General features: G+C 40.4%; 2 long non-coding RNA genes across 6 annotated transcripts; one reads left to right on the top strand and one right to left on the bottom strand.

The window, feature by feature from the left end:
• Positions 1-142: 142 nt before the first annotated feature.
• LOC119141730 lies at positions 143-27,562 on the bottom strand. 5 transcript variants are annotated; one of them, XR_005102021.1, is made up of 6 exons: positions 27,101-27,513; positions 23,726-24,164; positions 20,273-20,491; positions 19,468-19,572; positions 16,772-16,863; positions 143-1,205 (listed from the first exon to the last, which is right to left on the bottom strand). It is a non-coding gene; the product is annotated as an uncharacterized LOC119141730 (long non-coding RNA). The 5 variants fall into 5 exon arrangements; XR_005102019.1 differs by lacking the exon at positions 143-1,205 and having other exon boundaries at positions 16,649-16,863; positions 27,101-27,511; XR_005102022.1 differs by lacking the exons at positions 143-1,205; positions 16,772-16,863 and having other exon boundaries at positions 19,002-19,572; positions 23,726-23,835; positions 24,045-24,164; positions 27,101-27,503.
• LOC119141732 lies at positions 7,481-16,883 on the top strand. The gene is made up of 2 exons (XR_005102023.1): positions 7,481-9,369; positions 16,642-16,883. It is a non-coding gene; the product is annotated as an uncharacterized LOC119141732 (long non-coding RNA).

The raw sequence follows: 27,562 nt of genomic DNA, 5'->3' as shown, positions 1-27,562 counted from the left end.
AAGGCAGTGAAATGTTTTAAAAATAGTCAAAGAAGAAAACAAGTTATTCTTTGGAGAAATATAGGAGAAAACCCAAATTAATCTTTTCTAAAAGAAAAAAAAAAAATCCAAGATGTTTTCCTTTGTTATCTTTGTGTTTACTCTGTGTTTGTGTGGTCAGGCTTCTCCAATGTACTTCATGCCATTCCACGGCAGTTGCCGTTTGTTTGGCCAAGATAGAAAGAGTTTACTTCCAGCTATTGCTCCCTCTCTGCTGTAAAACATGAATAGTATTGACAACATAAGCCTAAAAAAGGTTTAAAGACACATTATATGAAGTCCAAGCAAGTCCCATTTCCTAACTGAAGTATACTATAGCTAATGCACACTCAGATTCTCACAGAGGTTTAATTTGTGTATTTGGCTGCTCCAAAATTTAGTGATAAAGATAGATAAAAATGTACCTGCCACATTTTATTTGTTGTTTCTGATGCTGGACAGCAAACTGGAGGCAAGCAGCTTTTGGTGAACGTGTATAGCACTAGTGCATTCTGTGACCCGATCCTGAAATAACTGACCCAGCACACCTGCTCTAACTAAGGGAATTGGCTATAACTCTGTAGGACAGGAGCACACAAAGCTTTTAACTCTGCTGCTTCATGCAGAAAATTCATGAAAATTGCTTTTTATCCTCAGAGCAGAGAGTAACATTTATAACCCAACCAGTTCTGCTGAAACTGTGGGAATTTCTGCACCCATGGAGGTGCCTGGTGCTCTGGGCTGAGGCTGCTGCTGGCTGCCCTGGTGGCCTGCCTTGCTCCCTGCTGGCCCCGAGGGGAGCATCCCCCGGCCCTGAGGAGCAGCCTGGCACTATCTGTGTGGCTGGTGGAGATGGAGGAATTTGCAGTAGTGACAGACGTAAAGGGAAAGAAGAAGTAAGGGAGAGGCAACGGGGTGAATTTTTGCAGGCTCTTTCATCTGCCATGTTCAGGAAACATTTTGGTTTGGTTAGCTTTGCCATGCACGTTGATGATTATTCGATAAACATAGGAGATGAGAACACAGATTTGTTGTGGCAGGTGTTCCGAGTCATATAAATCCAGGTGAAGTCTTCTTTCATAACTTAAGATTTTGCTTCAATGCACAACTTGGCTAAACAATCCAGGCTGGTTACATGGTGGCCCATCACAGGTTTTGGATATGTGGGAACAGGCCTGATGAATTGCCTACAAAAATAAGACAAACAGGTGAACGTGTATAGAATGGATCTGCACGTGGGTTCAGTGCAGAAAGCATTGAGATGTAACTATTGGACCTTAATGAATTGGCAGCTTTATATTTTCAAGGAAAAGGGGAGAACAATGTTGAGAAAGCACCTTTACAGATTTATTAGAACACTAAAAAAAGGTGGCAGATCAGAGATCAATTTTGAAATTCAAATCACTTTTAAAATAAGAAAATTACATACTTTTCCAAGGATAATGTAAGGTTTAGTATAAAGTTGGAAGAATTCACATTGAGAGTTTGGTGCCACTTTCCCACAGAATAAGGGCAAAATAACAGTAAGCAAAAACAATTAACAAACATCCATCTCTAATCTGAAAAACAACAACTTAATTGGCTGGTGAAATAAAAAGTTCAATTTCAGCGGATGGTCATATTGAGGTTACTCATTTTCATTTTTATACTTCCTTAAAAATTATGTTACCATAAAATTTAAATAAATATTTGACCTTTTTATTTTATTTTCTTTCATAGACAAATGTTAAAAAATATGCTAATTTAAAGCAGAAAATAAATGAAAATGGCATAAAAATAATCTAAATATTGAATTACAAATGATAAAACTTCAATAGCAAAGAATGACCAGCTTTGGATGGACACTCAGGCTGGTCTTCTTACACTCACCGTGCTTGATAGCAGAAGCCCAGTTGTATCGCATCCCTCAGAAGCACGCAGCAGCACTGACTCTAGTAAGGTCAGTGTAAGGATGGGATGGTCCAAAAAAATCTCAGTATTTCCCAGCAGAGGAGCTATTCTGGGCCATGCTTTCTGATCGACATGTGCCTCTTGCGTACAGGCTGCTGCCAAGACTGTAGGAAGAGAGGCAGAGAGGCGTGGGCAAGGGGGCTAGGAAGAGAATGAGTGGAGCCATGAGAGGCTCCCAGTGCTCATTGCTGAGCCTGTTTTGTATTGTAGTGACTCAATCATCTGGCTGGTGCTGCTAAAGGACGGCTGCAAAGCAGAATATGTTTTTTAGAAAAACCTGAGTATGCTAGCTTATTAGCTGCCCTTTGCATCATCCAGCTTGCCTGAAGCTATCACACAGCACATGGCCGTTGCTCAGCATCATGCAGATTCACAGTGGGTAGGCAGCAACCTGCCATGCTGCTGCCCATGTAGATCCAGGAGTAAGAGGTATGGTGGGGTACATTAACCCAGCTGTGGCTGGGTTGCTCCAGTCACTGTATGCTGTTCCTGTTGTTGCCCTACCTGTGAGACTGCAAAAATATACCAACACACCTCACCTGAGTTGTGGGGTGCCATGTTAGCTGCCATGAACATGTTCTACTAGAAGACTAGGATCCAAGGAAAGCCTTAAATGTAGATACTGGAAGAAGTCCTTCCTGGGATGTGTGTGTCTACTTCTCATGCATCCAGGCCCTGTCATGGCTAAGGAGCTACATGGTGACCACATTGTTCTACAGTACTGGGTCAGGCATGGACGCTCCCTTACTGGCATGCTGGGCCATCAGGCATGGATAGGGTTGTCTGGAAGATGGGGAAGATGTTGGGGATGTGATAAGCAGCTTTGGGCTGAGGAGAAGGCTGCTGGTTTTGTATATAGTACCCTTGAGCCTGGGCTAAGAAAAATGGCTTGAGCAGTGAAAGGGGGCCACAGTGAAGAGAAAACTACTGCACTGAATACATGTCCATGTGCCATATAAATCAGATCAATCCTTTTATTTTTTAACCTATCAGCTCTGTGTTGTTTTCAGAAATACATGTGAGTGAAGGATCTTGTGCTATCCAGTATCACTTTCCAAGACTGCTACCATGTTGTCTACTGGGAGGGTGCAGAGCAGAGGAGGACTGAAGATTTAGTATGTGCGCACATACATCGCCATATAAAAATGCTTGCCAGAGTCATTCTTGTTTGGCAGACAAGTATGTGTGGTTCTGTTTTCTTTGACTGCACTAGGTGAGATGCGGTGGCAGGACCCTGCAGTGTGGTCTAGCCGGCAGCTAAGAAGGTAACTCTCAGCAGCTGGTGCTTCTGCCTCCTGCAGTTGCTGTGGGAGGCAAGGAGCAGAGGAGCTCTCAGACTCTCATTTCTGAAGACCCAGTTCTCATTGATCAGAGGAGCCCCTGCACTGGAATTCACCTCTGGGTCTGGGGGTACTAACAATGATGGGCAGCAACAGTTCCTCCATCCATTGCTGATGTGATCTCAGTGGAAGATAGTACCTTGGAGTAGAAGAGACTCCTAAGGTGCAGTCCTTTGATTTCCAGATCTTTCTCATCATTTGGGAGACTCCGCAGTACCTTTGTCTAAGGATTTAGTTTGGCACGGCTCAATGCAGATATTGACACTGAGCTGAAATGGGTGTGCAGTCCTGACCCTGGACGTTGACGTAGGCCCTCTTGATTTTCTTTAGTATGTCTATGCATGCCCTGAAACTCTACCAGTCCCACTCATCTGGAAACTGCCCAGTAAATGGGGAATTAGACAGACCTGAATAGCCTTGACCCTGGCCCAGCTTCTCAGGAACACAAAGGACTTATCTTCCCATGTGCTTCCATAGTCCACAGCTGTTGACATATCTGTCTTTGAGAAAATGACTGCTTTGCAGTGGACTGTAAATACCAAGCTGCTGAAGCACAGCCTGCCTGGTGTGAAATGACGGAATGTGGGGGACAGAAGACAGTGTAGATCAAAAATGCAAAAATAGTATGGTCTCATCAGGAATATTGAAAGGAAATGTTCCCTGGAAGTTGCTGAACTATGCCAGTGAATTATTTAGAAAGATTACTAGAAATATGCCAAATCAATGCCAGAAAAAAAAAAAAAAGTTTATTACCGTAGACTACGGCATTCACCTTCTTGGAAATATTCCTAAAAGTACTGGACATGTCCAGGGGAAAAGGCAAGATAAACCAAATCTGATATGGGATGATATCAAGAGATATAAACCAGCTCTATGAATAAACTGAAGGCTAGTAATACAAAAGCCTCAGACTTAATACATTATGTCAGCATACTTTAGATTGCTATTGCATTTATGAAAATACAGAGTGGATTAACTAAGGCTATTTTAAAATAATCTGAAATTCACAGTTTTAGAACGAGATCTGCATATAAATGGGGGGAAAGTAAGCACAAAGCATAAATAAAATGAAGGTTAAATCTGAGCACAGGTTCTGGATGGAGAGGCACCAAGCCTCCAGGGAAGAGGGAGAAATAGGCATTCTGTCTCTCCAAGGCACCTTCCTTCCTGCACACTGTTTTTTCCTCCACTGAATAGGAAGCCTCATATATGAGAGATTCAGATCGTAAGCCTAATCAATTTTTAATAACTTCTAGGATATATTGATGTTTTGGTAAGGTTAGGGTTTAATAAAGGTTTAAGTGTATTTTGTTGTCTTCTCTACACTTCATAGCCTTAAAACATTTATGACAACTATAGGTATAACAACTATTGCTTTTGCTATACCCCACAGAAACTAGATTAATCCCCTGATAGTGAAAAGAAAGTGTCAAGCATCACCATTCATGCACACCTAATCGGATCTATCCTAATTGTATGTATCTCTTACTGTTCAATAAGCGCTGTTCCATCATTCTTCCACTAGCTTTAAACAGTACTTGTTTTTCCTATTAGGAAAGAATAGGCCCAACAGAACTGAAACTCTTATTAGATACATGATAGACATCTGTCTTGGCCTATATAACTCGTAGCTTCTTTAGTGCTAAAATAGGGCACAGATAAAGAGAGAAGAGAATTAGGCAACAAATGGAATACAGGTCTGAAAAAATTTCCTCTGAAAAATTCCCATGCTCTTGTTTGGATTTTGAACCAGACCCTGGAAAAAACATGTGGTGATGAAGATAATTTGACAGAACTGACTTCTAAGAGGGGAAAAAAAAATCAAAACATTTTCTTTTATCTTTTGTTATGCTAATTTCTGTAGGGGATCTGCATGAGCAAGTTGCTGATCATGTCCTCTTAGGACTGCTGTGGAAAAGAACCCTTGGAATGGTCTGAGTGACTCAAGATGACCAAATTACTACAGCCAGCATTGCCAGTAATGGTATACACAAGAGGCTTACTGTAGTAAAATTAAAGAAATTTATACTTTTAGTATCCAGTCTGATGTTCTAGATTATTTCTAAATCATGAGTGTTTAGATTTAATATGTGATGTCATTTTTTTCAAAAAACGAGTGCTTTATTCCATAAATGCATGAGGTATTAGACAAAATGATAGTACCATTCATAAAAACAAGAAAAAAATCATAGCACTGTTTACATTCATATAATAAGTACTAATTTATGTTACCCATAATAAATTCAGTGTGAAGAAAATACATTCAGCATAAGCCATACTAAAAGTATTGTTAGCAAGAATGTATTTTAAAGAAAACCATAGCTAAATCCTTTCTTGTTTTCATTTCATTATTCAGTGGACATGATCAAAACAGGAGGCGAGTAGCAGTTTTCTATGTTGAGCCTAACAGCTACTCAAACACATGTATTATTTAGTTCAGACCTATGAAATCTGATGAAAGGTTACACCTCTCTTTCACATCTCTGTGGAAGTCCAGCTTGTTTAGAGAGTACTGAATGGGCCTTACTTTATTATCTGCGCTCATGGTAAATGGCACTTGATAACTGAACAAAAAAAGAAAACAGATGGGCGAGATAAAGGCAATTCATTAAGCACGAGCTACGAAAAATACAAAAGTAACACAGGTCAATGCAGTACGCTAAGATAATATTTATCATGTTGTAAAGTGAATGCGTTGGATAACATCCAAAAGCTTGAATTGCAAGACATTGCCATTTCTGCTGACTTTTTGAAGCACAGCTTTGTTTTCAGAATTCAGAGGCACCGAAGTCTAGTATCAATAGCGAATTATTCTGCTGCAGTGGAGGTACAGGCATACTGGATTCTGCTTAGTCTTTGAACATAAATGTGATACAGTCCTGTGTTTCTACAGCCTCTCCAAACCTTAAATACGAGTACATACTTTCTTACTATATCAATTTCCTCAAATGACACTTTTGCTGATTCAAAACAGCAACTTTTTAGAAAGATAGTTATGTTAATGCATTCCTCCTTGGAAACTTCTTTAGGCATTGAGTAATTAGATAAATAGGTTTGCTTTTAACAGAAGTATTTTTATTAAGATAAACTCACAACCTGTTTAGGTTCATCAGATAGCATGATTTAGCTGTCATACTACCAGAATGAAAGTTGCAAAGCACATGAAAATATGGAGGAAATGTATCAATATTCTAATAGTCTCATCTTTTCCCTTCTGTCAACAGATTTTTAATGCTGGTGAAAAATGGCAAGAATATTGAAGAATTACGTTCTTTTTCCCAGAGAGGTTCGTTTTCCAGGGCTGCTTGGATCATGCACTTCAGCCTAAGAAATGCTTGTCTACTGTCTAGGAGGTTTTACCAGCAGACAGAATGAAGCCAGAAGAGTTCTTCTAATAGAGTGTAATCAAAGCTGGCTGCCTTTCCCAGATTCATGTAGCCCTGGTAGAAAAAGACTATAGCAAAATATATATAGCTTTGGGCTAGGGCCTCCTTGTGTCTCATAGAAGAGCATGTGATGCAGTATCCTGTGCGTTGTTCTTTCTCTATATTTTAGGCTTGGTATAATGTATAGCATAGCTCCACAAAATATGCCAGAGTACTTGGGCAAAATTCCAAGAAATCTGTCTGTTTCCATTCTTTTTACTGCCATTTATCTTTCTTAACATGTCTTGCTGCTAGTAACATGAATGCTGTATTGATCAGTGAAATTATCTCATATATATTGAGAGGGTGAGAGGTACTTTTCTGTTTGCAGAATGACAGCATCAGGAAAGACAACCATCATTTTCAGAGTAACATTTAACTATCACCTGACCCAGCATAGGTTGTGGCCTGTATCTTTGGAAGATGAAGGAAGGCTAAAAATGCCTTATGCTTAGGATAGTCCTGCCGTTGCAGCATGGTTGCATTTTATAACACTTGTGAGGCCCAGAGGACATTCTAGCTCCAAGGCTGATGGTAAGGTGTTCAGTTTCCTTGTGGGTGTCAAACAATCTGAGGTATGCCAATATTTTGCTACATGGACAAGGTAAGATTTAAAATGATGGTTTCACAGAACATGAAATTATGCAATATGAAAAGGAATAACTGCTTTGGAAAATTTGACAGCTACATGTCTCAGAACAAAGAAAATACTTTCATTTTTTACTTGAACTAGAATTATCTAGAAAATATTACTTAAAAAGTGGGAGTATTAATATGCAAGATTATCAGCGTATGCAGTAGATGTTAAAAGATCATAAGCAAGCATGGACTGTCACAGCAATTGCTCTGACCAGGACAAATACAAGGACTAGAAGTAAGGACTGTAATCACAAAAGACCAAGGCCAAGAAGTAAAAGCCAAAGCCAAGGCAAGGCAGGAGCATGCCCAGCACCCAGTTCAACTGCCAGTAACCGTACTAGTGTAGTACTGCAAGGCAGGTCCTGGGACAGACTGTGGGGAACACACGAGAAAAGCTGAAAGCGGATCTGTGCAGCAGTCACAGCTGGGCAACTGGGACTCCAAAGAGAGCCCCAGCAAACGAGCTGCTGCATTTATGTCCTGGCGCAAAATGGCACACTGATTAACACGTGGTGGAACTAGCATGGATACCTGTCAGTCATTTAGGTTTAATGGCCAGCCTTTAATTCTTACACAGTTTAGTCAGGTTATCAGGATGTAGGAGACTGGCTTCTGCCAGCATGCTGTCTGCTGTTTAATAGTCCGCACAGAGCATAATTGCGAATGACAGTAAGTTTATTCATAGCAGTTCTTATTATCTTCTGCCAGAGCAAGACTATAGGTATACTTCTAGGAAGAATGAAAACCCGCTGAAGGGTTTTACATTACCTGGACAGAAGTAATTTTTTTCTCTATTGTCAAGTGGCTGCTGTGCTGTAAGCCTGCTGATAGTTTGATCAATAGAGCACTCTTGACACTTAAGTCTTTTGCGCTGCAAGATGCAAGATCTCTTTAAGTACTAAAGATCAGTCCTTCCTACTCAGTTTTACAGTGTAACCTTAACTACTTAGCGAACATGTCTGCAAAACATGTCTCATTTTTGACTGCTATCAAGTACCATGTTATAATGAAAATAAATGTCCAAGTTCAAACAAGAAAGTACATACAGCTATCATTTTGAGTAGAAGGTGGAGAAAGGATTTTGGAGAAAATAAGCTGTCTATATTCATGAAGCAGCCACTTCTGCATCACATCTATTCCAATTCCTTTTTTACTGTATCCAGAGATGTTTCCAAGCGTTTAACTCTTGCTCTCAACATCATTTGCATTTACAGCTTTAACATTCTCTCCCATGGGCTCCATTTTAAGGACATCGCTCAGTTCAGATCAGACCATTGTCCATTATTACTAATAGAAAGGTACCAGCGCTCCAATTTAACATGTCAGTGATGAATACCTAAAAAAGCATATCTCAATAGGAATATTCAGGCTTATCTTGGTAAATCTGGTGCATTCAATTTCTCTTTAGTTGGCGTAGACTCTGTCCTGCTGTACCTCTGGGCTTCCCCACCTCCCATACGAAGAAAAAACCCACAGTATTGCCAATAGGATATGTGGATAACAATGTTTTAAGGAAACAGAATATTTTTGCTGAAGAATATAACAGCATAAAAGCGAGGTGGAGCCGGCATTGTTCCCACAAAGCTGTGCTGGGAATTGACAGCCAGGCTTTCAACTACACTTTGCCCTGTGAAGCAGGATTAAAACATTGGACCAGCAAAGCTTCTTCTGCAGGAATAGCTGTATTGTTGCCTCGCTGAGGGAGAAATGTTTAAACTGAGATATCGTTCTTTGTCTGCTTAGGCATTGCATAAACGTAAATATACTAACAAAGCTCTTATCTTATGTTTGAGGACCAGTTTTATATTAACTGGTAAATGCATGAGAATTATTTAAAGAACTGTATGCATACAGACAGATTGTGCTAAAAGAATTAAAGTGTCATTGATAAATCACTGCAGTAATGACCAGTGCAATGGTAAGAGTGGGAAATATCATTTGGATTCCGTAACCTTTAATTCTGCTGAGACCTTGAGCAAGTGTGCCAGCTGTCATGGGTAAATAGTTTGCTTTTGTTTGTTTTATTTTAATCATAAGCAAGCTGTAAGATATATGTTCCCCAGCTCCTAAAATTAGTACCAGAAGGCCAGACACCTCAAGCGTGGGCATGGCTATGCTGGATCTTCTTGCATCCCTCCTGGGAAAGCCGCGTGCTGGATTACCTCTCTGCACTGCCTGTACCCCAGCGCACACAGCCTGGGGAATAAACTGGAAGAACCAGAGATCTGTGTGTGGTCGCAGGGCCATGATCTCGTTGCAATTACAGGGACACGCTGGGGCAGCTCTCACGACTGGAACTCTGCCATGGGTGGCTATGTACCTTTTAGGAAAGACAGGCCAGCGGGGCGAGGTGGTGGAATTGCTCCTCATGTGAGGGAGCAGCTGGAATGTATCGAGCTCTGCCTGGGGGTGGATGCAGAGCGAGTCGAGAGCTTATGGGTAAAGCATTAAGGGGCAGGCCAGCACGGGGGACACCGTTGTGGGTGTTTGCTGCAGGCCACCTGATCAGGGAGAGGAGCTTGATGAGCCCTTCTACAGACAGTTGCAGGCAGCCTCACAGTCGCAGGCCCTGGTTCTCATGGGGGACTTCAGCCACCCTGATACCTGCTGGAAAGACAGCAGAGCTGGGAACACACAGCCCAGGAGGTTCCAGCAGGGCATTGATGATAACTTTGTGGTGCAGATGGTGGAGAAACCAAGAAGGCAAGGTGTGCTCCTGGACCTTGTACTCACAAACACAGAAGGACTGGTTGGGGATGTGAAGGCTGGGGGCAGCCTTGGCTGCAGTGACCATGAGAGGGTGGAGTTCAGGATCCTGCGTGAAGGAAGCAGGGCAATAAGTAGGACTGCAGCTGTGGACTTCAGGAGAGCTAACTTTGGTCTCTTCCAGGACCTGCTTGGGTCAGGGGTCTAGAAAGTACGGTGGTCCAAGAAAACTGGCTAATATTCAAGTATCTCTTCCTCCAGGCTCAAGATTTGTGCATCCCTATGAGTATGAAATCAAGCAAGGTGGGCAGGAGGCCTGCATGGATGAGCAATTTGCTTCTGGCAAAAAAAAAAAACAAACCAGAAGAAAGGAGTTTATGAATTGTGGAAATAGGGACAGGCCACTTAGGAGGAATACAAGGATGTTGTCAGAACATGTAGGGAGGCAACGAGGAAGGCTAAGGTCTATTCAGAATTAAATCTGGTGAGGGATGTCAAGGACAAGAAGGGCTTCTTCAAGTACATCAGTAGGAAAAGGATGACTGGGGAAAATGTGGGCCTGCTGCTGAATGGGGTGGGTGCCCTGGTGAGGAAGGACACACAGAAGGTGGAGTTACTGAGTGCCTTCTTTCCTTCAGCCTTCATTGCCCAGGCCAGCCCTCTGGTTTCCCAGGCCCTGGAGGCAGGAAAGGAAGTCTGGAGAAAGGAAGATTTTCCCTTGGTTGAGGATCATGTTAGAGGTCACTTAAGCAAACCTGATACCCACAAATCGAGGGGCCTTGGTGGGATGCACCCCCAAGTGCCGAAGGGAGCTGGCAGGTGTTATTGCTGAGCCGCTCTCCCTCATCTTTGAAAGGTCCCGCAGGACAGGAGAGGTGTCTGAGGACTAGACGAAAGCCAATGTCACTCCATTCTTCACAAAGGGCAAGAGGGAGCACCCAGGAAACCACAGGTCAGTGGAGGAAAAGAAGGTTATTAGGAGCAGTCAACATGGATTCACCAAAAGAAAACCATGGCTGACCAACCTAACAGCCTTGAGTGATGGAATGACTGGCTGTCCCCTAGATGAGGGGAGAGAAGTATATATTGTTTACCGTGACCTCAGCAAGGCTTTTGACACTGTCTCCCGTGACTCCCTCACAGGTGAGCTCAGGCAGTGTGGGTCAGGTGAGTGGATGGGGGGTGGACTGAGAACTGGCTGGTGGCAGAGCTCAGAGGGTTGTGATCAGCGCTGCAGAGCCTGGCTGGAGGCCTGTGGCTCACGGTGCTCCCCAGGGGTCAGTGCTGGGCCCAGTCCTGTTCAGCTTGTTCACCAGTGACCTGGGTGAAGGGGCAGGGTGTCCCCTCAGCACGTTGCTGATGGTGCAGAACCGGGAGGAGCGGCTGATGCACCAGAGGCTGCGCTGCCATTCAGGGAGACCTGGTCAGGAGAGCTGGGGCAGAGGGACCTCACGGAGCTCAACAAAGGCAAGTGCAGGGTCCTTCACCTGGGGAGGGACAGCCCCAGGCACCAGCACAGGCTGGGGTGACCTGCTGGAAGGCAGCTCTGCGGAGAAGGACCTGGGAGTGCTGGTGGGCAGCAAGGTGCCCGTGGGCCAGCAGTGTGCCCTGGTGGCCACGAAGGCCGGTGGGATCCTGGGGGGCATCAGGAGAAGCGTGGCCAGCAGGCCGAGGGAGGTGATCCTCCCCCTCTGCTCTGCCCTGGTGGGGCACATCTGGAGTGCTGTGCCCAGTGCTGGGCTCCCCAGTTCAGGAGAGACAGGGAACTACTGGAGAGGGCCCAGCGGAGGGCTACGAAGGTGATGAGGGGACTGGAGCATCTCCCTGATGCGGAGAGGCTGAGGGAGCTGGGGCTGTTTGGCCTGGAGCAGAGCAGACTGAGAGGGGATCTTACCAATGCACACAAACACCTTAAGGGTGGGCGTCAGGGGGACGGGGCCAGGCTCTTTTCAGTGGAGCCCAGCGACAGGACAAGGGGCAACGGGCACAAACTGCAACACAAGAAGTTCCTTCTGAATGTGAGGAAAAACTTTATCTTGAGGGTGCCAGAGCCCTGGAACAGGCTGCCCAGAGAGGTTGTGGAATCTCCATCTCTGGAGACATTGTAAATCTGCCTGGACATGGTCCTTTGCATCCTGCTCTGGGTGAACCTCTTTTAGCAGGGGCTTGGGCTAGATGGTCTCCAGAGGTCCCTTCCAGCCCCAACCGTTCTGTGATTACATGATGACATTTAAAATAATTCACTGAGGAATGTAACATACCTGTGACATTTAGTCTTACTGAGCAAAGACAGGTCCAGGCTGACTGTAATGCAGAAAAAGCCCACAAAACAATAAAAAAATAATTATTCTTTAAAAGCTACTGATAATGTTCTTATCTATTTAAGAATTTATTTTTCAACTTGTTGATATTCCCTAAAGTATCTTACTTCTGCCACACTTGCCATTATCAACATTAAAAAAAAGTAGTTGTAATGATAAACTGTATTTGAATGCACAGCTTTCCAATTGCCACATAGCTATTGCAGTATACATTCTTTCACTGACTGTATCTTACCTTTGCTAACATTTACAAATATATATTTATACATTTCTAGATACATGTGAAATTCTTTCTGTAACTGAATAGTAATGTTATTTCACAAGGCTAAAAACAAATCTATTCCTGAACTGATGTTAAATGTAAAGTAGTGTTTTAGTTAGAAAATAGTCCAAGAGTGACAGGACCTCTGCTTAACTTGTCTAGGTTTTGAATCACATCAAAGCCTTCCATTATAAAAAAGAAACCAAGAAGAGAAGATTATGGAATCTATGAACTTCTATTCATTTACAAGGATTGAACAGGCATTTTGCAGAACTTGGCAGTTGTCATGGTTTAACCCCGGCCGGCAACCAAGCCCCAGGCAGTCACTTGTTCACTCCCCCTCACCCAGAGGGCTGGGGAGGAGAATTGGAAAGAAATGTAAAACTCGAGGGCTTAGATAAGAACAATTTAGTAAGTAAAGCAAAAGCCACACACACAAGAAAAGCAGAATGGGGAATTAATTCACCGCTTCCCATGGGCAGGCAGGTGCTCAGCCATCCCCAGGACAGCCGGGCTCCATCACGCGTAACGGTTACTTGGGAAGACAAACGCCATAGTGCCACATGTCCCCCCCTTCCTCCTTCTTCCCCCAGTTTATATACTCAGCGTGACGTCCCATGGTATGGAATATCCCTTCAGGCAGCCCAGGCCAGCTGTCCCGGCTGTGTCCCCTCCCAGCTCCCCGTGCCCCCCCAGCCCTCTCGCTGGCCGGGCCTGAGACACTGAGAAGTCCCTGACTGAGGATAGACACCACCCGGGCACAGCCAAACCCACCCGTGTGCTGTCAGCATTGCTCGCACAGCACAGCCACAGCACAGCTGCACCCGCTGCCGAGAAGGAACTTAACTGCACCCCAGCTGAAACCAGGAGTAATCAAACAATTGAAAATTGCTCCGGTCACAGCTCTATGCCATCTGTAGCCAAATCTGGCTCAAAGGTTTTCTTTTTTTTTTTTTCCTCCTTTGGAGGAAGACTAATATTTTGATGGGTGTTTATTGAATTGCATACTAAAAGGAGCCTAAGTAAGGCAGCATAAGGCTCTGCATAGACTTGTAGATGCTACTTAAGGCTCTGACTTGACTTGTTATTATTGTTCAGCTATTTTTTTAATAGAAAGAGTTTAATAACTTATTTCATTCAGCAAATTAAAAGTAACTTCTCCGTGCCCCCAATTCTGTTAAAGATTTATCTAGTCCCTGAGAACAGGTAGCAGTAATAAAACTTCAGAAATTTACTTTTACTGACAGATCACTCTAAAAGCAGTTTTCTGCTCTAAAACTCTATAAAAAGTTTTCTTAAGATTTGTCAGATTTTCCTCTTTTTATTGCAAGTTGGATACTTTCAGAAAAATATTGTACATATCTTTTCAGACACTTGGTCTAGGGTCAAGGTTAGGAACTGCCCTCTCAACTGCTAGGTGAGAAAAGAAATAATCTGTTTCTATTTTTCTACCAGAATTCTGTAGCTTTTCAAGTATGTTTCGATGAATTAATTCCATTCCAGAACTCAAGCTGTTTTTAGATAGATTATCTAGTTTCACTAAGCTTCACTAAGTTCTATACTTTTTGAATAGTTAGGCAGATGATTTCTAAACTCCATAAGTGCAGAAATCCTGTGTGATCAGAACAATTCAATGATATTCAACTTTCTGTAACTTATTCTGGATGCTTTACAATATATTGTATTTCTTTCAAAGAAATAATCCAACTCCAGAAATATATAATGCTCTGTTAATCCATTATGACAGTTTGAATTCAAAATTCACATTGTTTTCTTCTTTGACTCTGCAAAAGTTGTCCCAAAAGGCTTAAGCTGTCTAGAATGTATCTTAGCTCTGCAGAGGCAGGATACAACAGAATAGAATTATTGATAGCTTTTCATTAGTCAGGAGTAACCACACAAATCCAGAACCCAGTAATGAATTTCAGTCTTGCATGTTTGACTGTTACATGCTATCCAGATAGACTCAAATTCAGATCACTGCATCCCTGGGTTAGAACTGGAAGTAAATTTATCTTTATTTGCCAGTTAAACTGCTTTACAATTAAAGGTGGCATTTAATATTCAGCTTAAGCCAATATAAACTTATGTTCTCTTGCTTATGCCAGCAGAAGTATTTCTGCAGAGACAGTTGGATTCAGGAACCCAGCTGGCTCAAAACAAGTTATTTTTTGTTTCCTTAAGTATCAGCTTCATTGGTTGCCTGATTGCACTGACCATGCACCATGGTGACCTTTAATGCTGTGGCACAAGACAGGTGGTGTAAATTCAGGAATGAGGTAAACAGCAAGACTGACTCTGTTAGAATTAGTGACAACTTAGGTAAGTTAAAGGCCTGACTTCCCACCCTGTCTGAGCTGTGATTCAGTAGACTTTAATTACCACTCTTTTGAAATTAGGTGAAGGTGGAAAGGCTAACCCTTAAATATCAATTAATGTATTGGTTAGCATTAGCACTGGTAGAAATAAAAGACATAAAAATAAAGCAGGATGTCTTAAAAAACAGGGAAAGAGAATAGTTCTGCAAATATATTATCTAGCCAGAGATTTGCTGCCTCAGCTTAACTATGAAATTGGTTCTGGAATAAAGCTTTATTTTCTCATCTAAGAAACTTTTTTTAGGCATATCCCTAACAACTCTTTCATGATGAAATTAACAAGAAAGGTTCTTCCTGCTAGGTGGTAAGAACTTCAAAACCACTAATTCATTATCATTCTAGATCCACCAGTCACTTTATCCTAAATTTGAAGAAGATTCAGTAAATGCCACAACTCACCCTGTGGAAGACTAGTGCTATACGATTAAGTAAATGATAGTGGCAGATTGTTTATGGTTTCTAAAACCAGAAACTAATATCACTTGATTTTCTAACTATAAAGCAGTTTTCAAATATTTACCTTCTAGTTTAGTGTTTATGTAGCTGAAGTAACAGTTTAAACGTACTTTAAATCCTAATAAAGAACTTGATTTTAAACCAAAGTTAAATTCCAAGATTGCCTCTAATTCTATGTAATACATAATTTTCACATTAATAACTGAATGGTCTTGCTGTGTTATTTGTATCTAATAAAACATGCCAAGAAGAAAAAAAAATGCTGATTATTTGTATTGTCACTATGATTCAGAAAATTAAATTATCATGTGCTTTCATCAAGTTACGTGTGCACTTCCTGGGCATCAAAGAATTTAAACAATGGCAAATAGATGGGAGTTTTTAGCTTGCAAGACATCGATAAGTTGCACATCAAATACAAAGCCATTGCCACAGTTCATAATATACATCATTTTAGTGTAACTGGAAGCACAAAAGTACTCCATGGAACTTCATAATTCAGCCTGTGTTTTTGCTGTGCAGTTTAAATGCATAAATGTAAATATTCTCATAATGGTTATCTGCAATTCTATCCCAAACCAGGAATCCTTTCTAAAGTGTTCTCATTCAAGATTGTAAATGTTGTAAGTGTTGTTGAATATGCATTCTCTCACTATTACCATATAGTTAAATTATTTCTTATCTGGTTGACACACATCAAAACAAAGCTTCATCTGAGGGGCACCATGGGTTTTTTAGGTTTCCTGAAAGCACAGCAGGCATAAACTAGTAGAACCACCGCACCAGATAGAATTTTCTTGCACCTGTCTAATCTGCAGTCTCCTTTGTCAGTATACACTGAGCAGGGTCTTCAAGACCATTACCATACAAGACATACTCTTGTATGAGCATACTGTCATTAAAGGACTAAGCAAGCTCCTCATAAAAATGTCTTAATTTTATTTTTCTTCATGGAAAAGTTCTAAGCCAGTGCTTGTTCATCTTAAATTTATATCCTTAAGTGGTCCCACCTATTGTTGAGGTCTCTGTTTTTGTATAGATCTTGTACCTGATCTATATATGCATGCTCATATGCTCCTTTTTAGTTGTTACACTATTATAAAGGACAAGCTTTTGCATCTCCATTTTCTCTGTCCCTTAAGCAAGGTGCGTGGTTTCTGCTGTTGTCTTCTAGCAAGAAAATGAACAAAGTCGTGAAACACAAACTCTATAAAACTGATTTCCCTTCTGAAAAGCAGACCTTGGTCCTAATAATTACAAAGGAAAAGATCCATACCTGCAGCATGTGACTTTGATGAAGTGACATTTGTGGACTTGAACAGATTCCTTCTATGATGATGAGCATGAGCAACCAAATTAAATCCGTCTCTACAAATATAAGAGTAAAATGATAGTGTGTGAATTTCTGTACACAGATCAGACACCTGTATTACTTGTCATCACCACAGCGAGTGCCAATTGAGTCTTGCCTCTTGCTGACATTGGCAATGTGGTCATGAAGCACACATGGTCAGGCTGACAAGCATGTGAATCTTGTGATGCAGTTAGCATGCTGTGAAGAAAAAGCTATAGAAGTCAATCCTCTCCCTGTTGCCTCCAGCAGAGAGGAGATTGGGAGATAATTTCCTCCCCATCATTCACACATTTTTCCTCACAGTAGAAAGAAAGAGATGAAAGAGCTAAGTTGTTAATTAACCATTGGCGGAAGAAATGCAACATTATCAACAGAAAAGCCAAGATACAATGTCAGGATGTTATCGTAACTACTTAGCGATTCCTGTTTAATGCCATTTGATAACTGAGGACCACTGGAGTTGAGGATAGTTGCAGTACTTGAGTACTTGGTAGCATATATTTCTATTAGGATTTGTTTCCAATCTTCTATACTGTGGTGGCGGAAGGCACTACAGTTATTATTAAATCTTTATATGACAGAGAACAATATTTTCTCAAAAATCTCTCCACTATTTCTTATTTAATGAGGAAAAATAAGATTTTATAGTAAAAAGGCTCATATGTCCTCTCTCTTCTGTAACTTTTAAAAGCACTAGCAAGCATGAATCAGATGTTGCAGAAAAACAATGATAAAAAAGATATTATGGTCTTACAGAATTAATAAAAATGGACAGTGAGGTCAAAGACAGACGTCTGATTAATGACATTCTGATGGCGAAGGTTCACAGTTACTTTAATCGCTATTTAAATACATAAGACTTCCTAAGGGAAAGACAGGGTAATAAATGCCCCCACTGTGGAAAATGGTGCTTGCCCTTTATTAAATTACAGCAAATGAAAGAAGGAGGAAAATGGTAAGAAACTAAGGCTTATTTGTTCTGCTGCCAACAGAAACAGCCTCTCTCTTTCCTCCTACCTTTCCCTCTTCACTTTCAAACTAAAACTCTCAAATGCTGTAACTGTAGGACACCATGCTACAAAATTCTTCCTTCATGCATCTCCCACAGGAACTGTGGGGCCATCCTCACCAGAACTGTATAAATAGTGCTAAAATCTTTCTTTGTTTTTCTTTCTAAATTGTGACATGAAGTAGTGGAATAATGCAACCAAGTGCTGCACCTCCTGACAATGTAGGTCATGTACTGCAAGGGTCATATAAGCTTGTTACAATATGTTACAGCATATAAAAAAGACCTTTTTTTCTGGTGGTTTATTTGTTTGTTTTGTTTGGTGCTGGTGGTGGGTTGTTTTTTTACAGTTAATACTTCAACATCCTACAGAGCTCTTGCACAGGGGTACTGCTGCCCAGTAGCCCTTAGTATGTCTACCTCCTTACTGATGGAGTTTGATATGTGGCAAATTGAACACAAAAATAGACTTGTGGGAGGAAGTTGCAAGGTGCTTGACAAGTTAATGGCCATTCTTTCTGTTTTCCAACATATAGCGATATGCCATCTTGTTAAAGGTTCATTTTTTTTCTACATTATTGTTCCTTAAGTGTCCATTGCTTTGTAGTGTACACACAAATGCACACACATTTACTGCAAAAGCTTCTGTTTATATCTCAACCAGCTAAGCAATGGTATGGCTGACATGACCTCCTTCAACCCCAAACAGCCTATAGCAGCAGCCAGGGACTGTGGAAAGTACTCCCCTTCTGTAGGGGGTGCTGGGGCAGCTGGAGACATGCTGTCCATCCCTTTGGTTAGTGTCATATTATTGGCTTGGTTCAGTTACAATTAATCTTTAGCACATTTGTGAGATATGTGTGTTAGCAGCATCAAAGGTAGCTATTTTAGGAGGCTTTAGGGAAACTTAGGAAGGCAAAAAGGATTAGTTTAATGTGAAGGAATGTAACTAGCGAAATCTGTACTCCTGTAACATTTGTTACTTTTTGTACATTTTTGTTTGTCTTCTTTTAATAACATATTGGCTTTTTAGAGTCAGGGTGCCTACACGGGTTTTTTTGGTTGCTTTCTACAGAACCTCACACATTAAGGACAGTTTTTCACAACCTTCTTGCCCATAGTCAACTGTATCAACCAAGAGAAAAAGATACTTCTCAAAAGGTGAAGTTCATTAGTATTGTTCTTTTCATGATGTACTTTTCAGACGAACTGAAAAGGGATCAAAGGAAAAAATAAGAGCCAGAATCTCATCTGAAAAAACACATAGTTTCTTCCTGCAGTTTTGAAGCTTTATTTTCAATAGGCAGTAAGCAACAATAGACATATGCAAATTTTGTTCCATATTGTGAATATTATTCCAAGAAAAGTAAAGCTGTAAATATATGCTGTGATTTTATTAGTTTGTATACCAAATGTTAGAAACATTTGACATATTCCTAGGGCTGTCTGCATTTGAAGTTACAGTGAATTATCTCTTCAAATAAAGATCTAGAACTTCTGTAGAAATGAGCAGTTATTTTCTATCAAGGTGGGCCATGAACTAACACATTCCCATATGCTCACATACATTCCAAGGCATCACTCCAAAGCATAGCAAAATATTCACTACCAAATATACTTCTGGACCATCCTCACTATTTAGGCTGTTACTGTATAATGTGGGAGAGAGCTGTGGATGTGCTCAGCTGCTTTCTTACAGCACATGGTTTAATACCTGTGGATTCAAAACATACATGAAAGCATTAGTGAGGTTCCATAACAATTAGCTTTTTTGCCCCAGGTAAAAGTTCAAAAAGAATGAAACATGTCTTCAATACATTTAATCTTTACATGAATATAGATGTCTGATATTTTACTAATTTTTTGTACTTTAGAGGCTAAGTCAGATGGTCAAGATTGTCTTTTAAATGAATACATCAGCAAAACATAAGCTAAGCTTGATTTACATTTATTTCTGTTACCAAACTTAAAATGATAAAACAGACTTTCTGAAGTAGATGGTACTAATTTTACATTTGTAATGGGCCTTTTTACCAAGTAAAACCTTTGCTGCTCTGATGAACATTTTTGTTGCTCTTTGCTTTTTTATATTCATTAAATGTTAGTTAATTAAAAATCTAAATTGATATTTCCATGTGACATCTTAAAACATATCTGAGACACTGCTCTTTACTTTGATGTTGCTAATGCAGAACTTTATCTCCACCCTTTAGTTGTTGCTTTATTCCCTTTAAACTATGTTTGCACTTAAGCATATGCATTTCCCAGAATGTTTTCCCAGTTGTGGATAATGCTGAGAATGAGGATACTACTATATTCCTTATGTTTCATTAAATACTGCATTCCTGTTATGCTTTCTAGAGAGAGTATTTAGTACATTTATGATACTTGGAGATGCAGAAAACTGACTATACCTCTTTTGGAGATGTAATTCTAGTATTACATAATAGCTCTGGTTGATCACTGTTTTTCTTGAGAACTGAATGACACTGGAAAAGGTCCCCCAAACTTCTCTTCTACAACATTCAGATTTTATTTCCGTAGTTCAGTTTATGCTTTATTCTTATATCCGGTGCTGTGTTGTTTACAATAAAGACTTCTCTCTGTGCTCCATCTTTGCTTTGTATTGGACACTGAAAGAAACAGCTTTTGAGAATAAAATACATGTATAGCAGATACATTGTTCATTTTTTCTTGTCTTTATTCTGTTTTTTTAAAGAATGTCCATATAATTAAAGACATGACTAAGTACACAAATAAAAACCAGATATCCAGTAACATTCAGCAAATAAAGAAGGCATTCTTTTATTTTGCAAAAATACATTGATACATTGTGTAATGACTAGGTTCATCACGAAAAGGTTTGTCCAATATATTTTTAATTTGTTTTTAATTTTTTATTTGAGTATTCCTTGTTACAAAATGGATATTATTATTCTGTAATAACTTCAGTAATCTTTCCTGTGGGTTTATACATATTTAGCCATACTTAACAACATGTGGCTTGTCAGAGCTTGCTTTTATCTCTCTGAAGGTAACTTTTAGATTTTTGTCATGCCATGATAATTAAATTAACACTTGTTGCGAAGCTGTCTGCTAGAACCCAGCTGGTTTGACTCAGCCTATCTAGAATTAAGGCAAGACTGTTCAGTTTGAGGGTCTCCAGTAGAAAAGGGCTCTGTTAAAGTCAGTGGGAAAACTGGCCATCCATTAGGAAAAACTCAGTGCTTAAGACAAATATCCTTTATACAGGTTGAGACATACGGTTCATGAAAAAGCCTGGAAAAGGCTGTCAGACAGCACTTGGTGAGAGGGATCATCTACTTCTAATTTGACCTGTAAGAATGGGCAGCACTGTTCTTTGTAAACAAATAAAAAGTCTTCCACAGATTTGAAAGAGAGTTATGAACCTTAATTGACATGCATTTAGCATTTGTTTTGTTCTATGCTTTTGCAGTTAAATGCAATCTATAACAGATTAATATGATTGAGTTACTTAGACTATCAGGGTAATGGAAGGAATTGATTGGCAGCCTCTACATTAACTTTCTGCATAGATACAGTTTCAGCGTTCTGATTTTAACAAGGAAGTACCACACCATTTTTCCCTCTCTAAATAAGATGTTATTAAATAAAGACAGAAACTGTAAACATGTATTTAAAAACATGCCCTCTAAAAGCAGCTGGAGGCAAATTCTGTATGTAAGGGAGCAAAAAACCCAGAGATACACAAGTACCTTATAAAAATCAAATTTCTGCAGCAATTAACTTCAGAAAATACAAGAGGCTTTGTGAACTGCCTGATGCTCCATTCTGTTATACAGTGTTTCAATATCTATACTAGGTCTAATTCTAAAGCCATCAGTGTTTAAATGTATCTCTCTATATAGATACACACTAATGATTTATTTAAAAATTACATGATCCTGGTCCTTGATTCAATCAAACTATTGAGCACAATATTTAAAAGTTATATACCCCAAACTAGCAAAGAAATTCAATGGAGATGAAAGCAATGTCTTATTTTCCTTCAATAGTTACTAATATTTTAGAGAAGAATGACCTGACTGCTTGGAGAGTTGATTGATTTTTGCAGTCTGGAGCCTTACACCTTCAATAAATGCAAAGACTGGCAAGTACTGCTACATGATACTAATAGTAGGCAATGAGGCACTGCTAAACTGTTTCCTGGTTGATTTTTCACTTGCATTTAAATAGAAGTGATTTAACTGACATTGAGGAAATATCAAATAAAAATAGCCTGGCAGGAATGTGAAGCCTTGTTGGTTTAAAAAGGGGAAGGAGAGGGGGAGGGGAAAGAGGAAGGAGAGTGAACAGGAAAGAGAGGGGAAAAATAACAGAAAAGGGAGAAGGAAGCTCACAATAATTCTAACTCGACTGAGCTCCTCCATGAACAGCTAATGGATTTTTTTTTTTTTAGTTTTCTGTAGATAGTTTTTCTATAGCTGTATCTAAAATATTAAACATCTCTGATCACAATAGTCCTCTCCTCCTTCATATTCCCTCTGTTTTTCCTGCTTTTCCTGCTTTTCTTCTTTACAGTGTTTCCAATTTACTCCCTTTCTTCCCTCACACAATACTTTAGCTAACTTTCACTCCCATAGTACCTTCATTTTTGCCCTTGCCTTCCAGTGACCTTATGGGCAGTATAAGCATGTTCTGAGCAATGTGTTCTTGGTCAGTATCTGTGTAGCTTTGTCACCTACTGTTTCCCAGCCACCACTTCTCATGTGTCTGGGAAAGAAGTGGTTTTAGGATTCCATCTTTGTCAAATGCAGTTTACTGTATCCACAGCCTGAAGAGGTACTGAAGTGGGAAAGGAAAAAGGAATGTATGTTCAGACAAGGTAAGCTGCTTAAGAAAATGAAACTGAGAATTGTCCTTATGTCTGTACCAAATCTAAATCCCAAAACATTAGTGGAAAAAAGCAAAGGAAGGCAGGAAGGGTCTCATGTCTTGAGGACAAATTTTGATAAAAGTGAATTCTTCTCAGTTATGCACTTGTATCTGTACATCAAAATGTACTGTCCATAATTATTATACCTTGCAGGTTTTCCTCATTATAGTATCATGCATATATGCATATGCTATTACCTCAGTTGTTTTTGTATTATTGAAAAGCACTCACAAAAAGCTTAGTATACAAGGGAACTTCAGAAGAAATAAAAATTTTAGGACAACCACAACTGGTTTTGAATGTGTAACAACACTGACTTCCATTTCCAATAAGAATTATCATAGGCTAACTAAAAATTATTTAGCCCTTCTGTACCATACTCAGAAATACAAATGCCCATAAAACACAGTATGCTATGGATTTAAGAAGCTGTCTCCTCTTCTTACATTTCAACTGTTGCTACAAATGATGGACATTAATGTATAAGCATTTGATTCAATAAGCAAATAAGAAAAATCAGTTTATTGAAGATCAAAATGCAAAGTTTGCCAAATTCTTTTGTTCCTACAAAATTTCTGAGGCTAGTTACAGTTTTCAAATAACTTCAAACAAGTTTCAAATAACAGTTTCAAAAAAACTATTGGTCAATTATCCAATCCAACAATGGTTTTATATCATGATGATATGCTTACAGTACCCTAAAAAAAATAATTTGTCTCTAAGAACTAGATGTGTATATATATATTAGTTACAGAAGTTATGTATAATTCAAAATAGACATAACATCTCTTAACCTCTGATTTAATATTCATTGACTTGGTGTGGAAACAAACTTTTGACCGTAAAAGCTTTTGCAGATTTTTTCTTACAGTATTATTAACAACAAGAATTACATCTTTATCCATTCTTATGAGTTAGCATGCAGTTAAGAATGTTGTAAAGGTTTTACCTGTGTAATATTCCTAAATTTTCTGCCTTTTTTTGCGTGGTAGATCCCTTCACATATAGAGTTTACTTGACTGCACAGTTTCTCTAGCAGCCAGAGATAAGGTTTCCATACTCTGCAGTGGAAAACGTAATTTAGATACCATCAGCCTGGTCAGTAAGAAAATAACTATTGAAAAACTAGTTTCCTCTGCTTTCTAGTAGAGGTTAGATCCAGAAAAAGAATTTGAGACCTAAGAAAGGGATTAGACAAACTCTAGGTGCCCAAATCCAAAACCGAGAACTATAAAAAGTCCGTTCAGCAGCTGCCCATGACTTAAGACTTATCTGTATTTAAGATGAAACTTCTTCATATGACTACAGTTCTGGTCCCATACTTCTGCAGATGTTTTTTCCAACCTCAGTGCTCAGGTTCCCATTTAATCCTGAATGGGTACACATAACTGGAAAAGAAAAAACCAAATTATGTTGGAAATATTGCTATATCCACCTTCTATATTGTAGCCTAGCACACAGGTTACTGGCATGAGAAAAAGGAGACCAAGGTTCAAACATTGTATTCTTGCCAGTACTGAAATGTACATAATATTGACATAACATGTGAACTACACACATATATAAAAATATGTATGATATGTATTTATTTATGGCTTCTTACAGACAGAAGTAAGTATGTACAGCTTTATGTAAACATGGTTAGTTTATAAAAGTGGTGTCACCATTTTCTACTTTCCACGCTACAAAAGTGGGAATAGTCAATCTTTGAAAAATAAACTATGAACATCCATATTCAAAAGAAAAATTCAAAATTACATAACCCAAGTAGATGAAAATATACATTTCCAGTCACTTATCAACATGCCTAAATCCTGGGAAAGGGCAGGGTTTCACACAAATGACTGTCCTTAGTGTTTTCTGTTGACTGCACAGGAGAGTTCTTTGAACAGCTCCAGGTTTTGAGCCTTACTTCTGAGGCTAACACTTCTTACCTGCTCTGTGTATTTCAGGCATCTAACAAAGAAACCTGAATTCTAATTGAGATGATTTTTTGGGGACAAGCACTACATCTCTAGGAGAATCAGAACTCTGCACAGGTTTTAATACTGCATCATACTGATATCCATTTCACATTATGTATGAAAAAAAACCCCCAACCAAACCCCAAACCAGAAAACCACCATAAACCCAAACAAACCAGAACTGGAAATGTTGTAGTTCTTGTCTTTGATACCACCCATACCAGAGTTATTGATGCTGGATTAAAAGTTTGTCTTAGACCACATTACCTGAGTCCCTTATCCTATCTATCAGCTATTAAACATTAGAATACTACAGTGTATCTACTACAACAGAACAGAGCATGTATCTAAACAAGTAACGGTATCTAAACTTAAGTGTCACCTGAAAAAAAATCTCTGACCACAAGAATAGGAAAAGAACATGTCACAATGTTGCCTAGAAAACCTGAATTGGTCCACACACACATTATGACAGTTTTAAAGTAACCTGCATTTGCCCCCTCAAATGTACATTATGACACAGTTTTAAAATAAAAGACCAGATATAGTCTCCACTTGACCCCTGGTTTATTCAGACTGCTCTCCCTGAAACTATTATGATTCAAAATACAGTTTTACTGTAATCATAACTTGTGACCTCTCATATTGCTCCACATACACCACTGAAACAATGAACCAACAGCAGAACAGTTCATTTCTTTACAGTTCAGTGATGTTCTAAGAAATCATAGATTACATACATTACGGTTTTATGTGTAAAAGATCCTTTTAGGAAGGGTCTAATGTCATTGCTTTCATTGACCTCAGCTGCAAATGCAGCTTTGGCATATTTCTGTGATTTAGATTACGCATGTCTTGAGACAGAATCCAGGAAGCAAAGGACCCTTACCACCTTTCTGTTGGTATTTCAGTTCATGTGACATAGTATCACCCAGAAACCCTCTAACAGAGAGGAGAACAGGGTGTGATTGTGGCAACATTTGTTCTCTTAGCCACCTGACCACTACTGTCTCTCTGTGCTACTAGTCTCATTCATCAGTTTCTGACTTTTTTAACAAGTGTAACAGAAGGTCTGCAGCAGGCTGGTTTGTTCAGAATGCTGTTTTTTCCCTCTAGGCACCCCATTACCCTGTTCAATGAAACAGGTAAATATTTCATGAAAAACAGAGGGAAAATAATATCTATTTGATCATGCACAAGATGAACAAAAGCTTCAGAGTCAACTATAATCATACTATTCCAAATCCTGAGGATATTTTTTGTAATCTTAGTGTTAGCTTGCTAGATTTAAATATAATTTCCCTCTTAAGAAAAGGAAATTTGAAAATGACATCTTATGTAAATCACAGCAAAGGTGGATTTTTTGGATTCACAGAGGTATCTGGACTCCACTAACAAAACAATAAATGCACCAAGAAGCATTGTATTTTCTGTGGGGATCTGCCACTAGAGGGGGAATAGAGCAAATGTGAAATGGTAAGATCTTTGTGTTCACAGCCTTTTGCTGAACGGCAGTCATGTCAGGTTTCAAAGATCCTGGGTTTTACTCTAGATTCTGTAGGAGACCCATTGGGATCTTTCCTCTATATTGCCTGACACTGAGTGTTGCGTTGCACCCTTCCACTGTCACTCTACCCCCTAACCAGCTTCATCTCTTATTCCTAGCTTTCCCTGGTTGTCAGTCCCTTCCCATTTACAGGCTAGCCCCTACCTTTATGTCCTTCCCTGGGTTATTCCCTGTACTGCCCCCACTGCTCAGCTGCTTTTCTCTTCGACCTCTTTCTCACTCCCCTGCATTAAAATATCTTAAATGCACAGTAGTGCACCATGTACAAGACGTGGTTTCTCTGCTGTGAGCAACTCCCACCACAGTAGCTCATGACATCCATACCCCGTAGCTGAAGGAGTCCTGTACTGCCTTTCAAACACGGAATCAAACACTCCCAACTTTTTGTCCAGTGGTAAAAAGGGAGGGAGAAGTTAGGAAGAATCAAACCCTACAAGTAGATACTGTAATAAGATACTGGAATAAGCTCCAAACATGGACAAACTTAGCGACAGTTTAAGCTTCTTGGCTCCTGCAAAAGTATAGTGAACTTTACTGGCCAAATTTTTGTGTGTTATTACAGTTTTAACAGCTTGGGGGGGGGGGATTTCCATAGAAAGGGAAGCGGTGATGCTAACGCACACATCCTGACTTCCAGTGGCAGGGGTACGTCTCAGTGACAGTCCTTAAAAAAGGACACGCACAGATGTTTTCAGCGTTTGCCGAGTTGTCAATGGCAGTCAATGCATCTATCTGTCAGTACTTCCCCAAAATACCGGTCAGAATCAGACAACAGCCATGCAAATTTTCAAACCTGTTCGGATTAAATCTGCGAAAATCAGGTGCTAAAGGCCGCAGCGGAGGAGAGAGGCAGCCCCCCTGCCAGCCCCCCGGGCTGTGGCCTGTCCCCCCGAGCGCATCCGCTGCCTTTCACGAAGCTCGGTGCTTATTCAGAAGTAGGAAACGCCTGACCCGGGCTGGGGCGTGACAGCGGCCCCGGAACGCGTCCCGATGCCGTGAGCGGAGCGGCGGGGCTCCCACGGCCACGAGCGGCAGGTCCGCACCGCACAGCGCCGGAGCCCGAGGCTCGCCGGGCGCCGAGGCCGCCCCACGCTCCCCGCTCCGCGGCGCCCCGCTCCGCGGCGGGGCACGGCAACGCCCGGGAAGGACGGCGGAGGCCCGAGGCAGCCCGCTCGCCTCGCCCCCCCCCCCCCCGTCGCCTCGCTTCCCACGGCGGCGGCCGCCACACACCGCCTGCCGGCCGAGGCGGCGGCGG

This window comes from Falco rusticolus, chromosome Z (assembly GCF_015220075.1).
Source record: "Falco rusticolus isolate bFalRus1 chromosome Z, bFalRus1.pri, whole genome shotgun sequence".
In the NCBI taxonomy this organism is placed as follows: Eukaryota; Metazoa; Chordata; class Aves; order Falconiformes; family Falconidae; genus Falco; species Falco rusticolus.
This window is presented reverse-complemented; position numbering and strand designations above follow the sequence as displayed.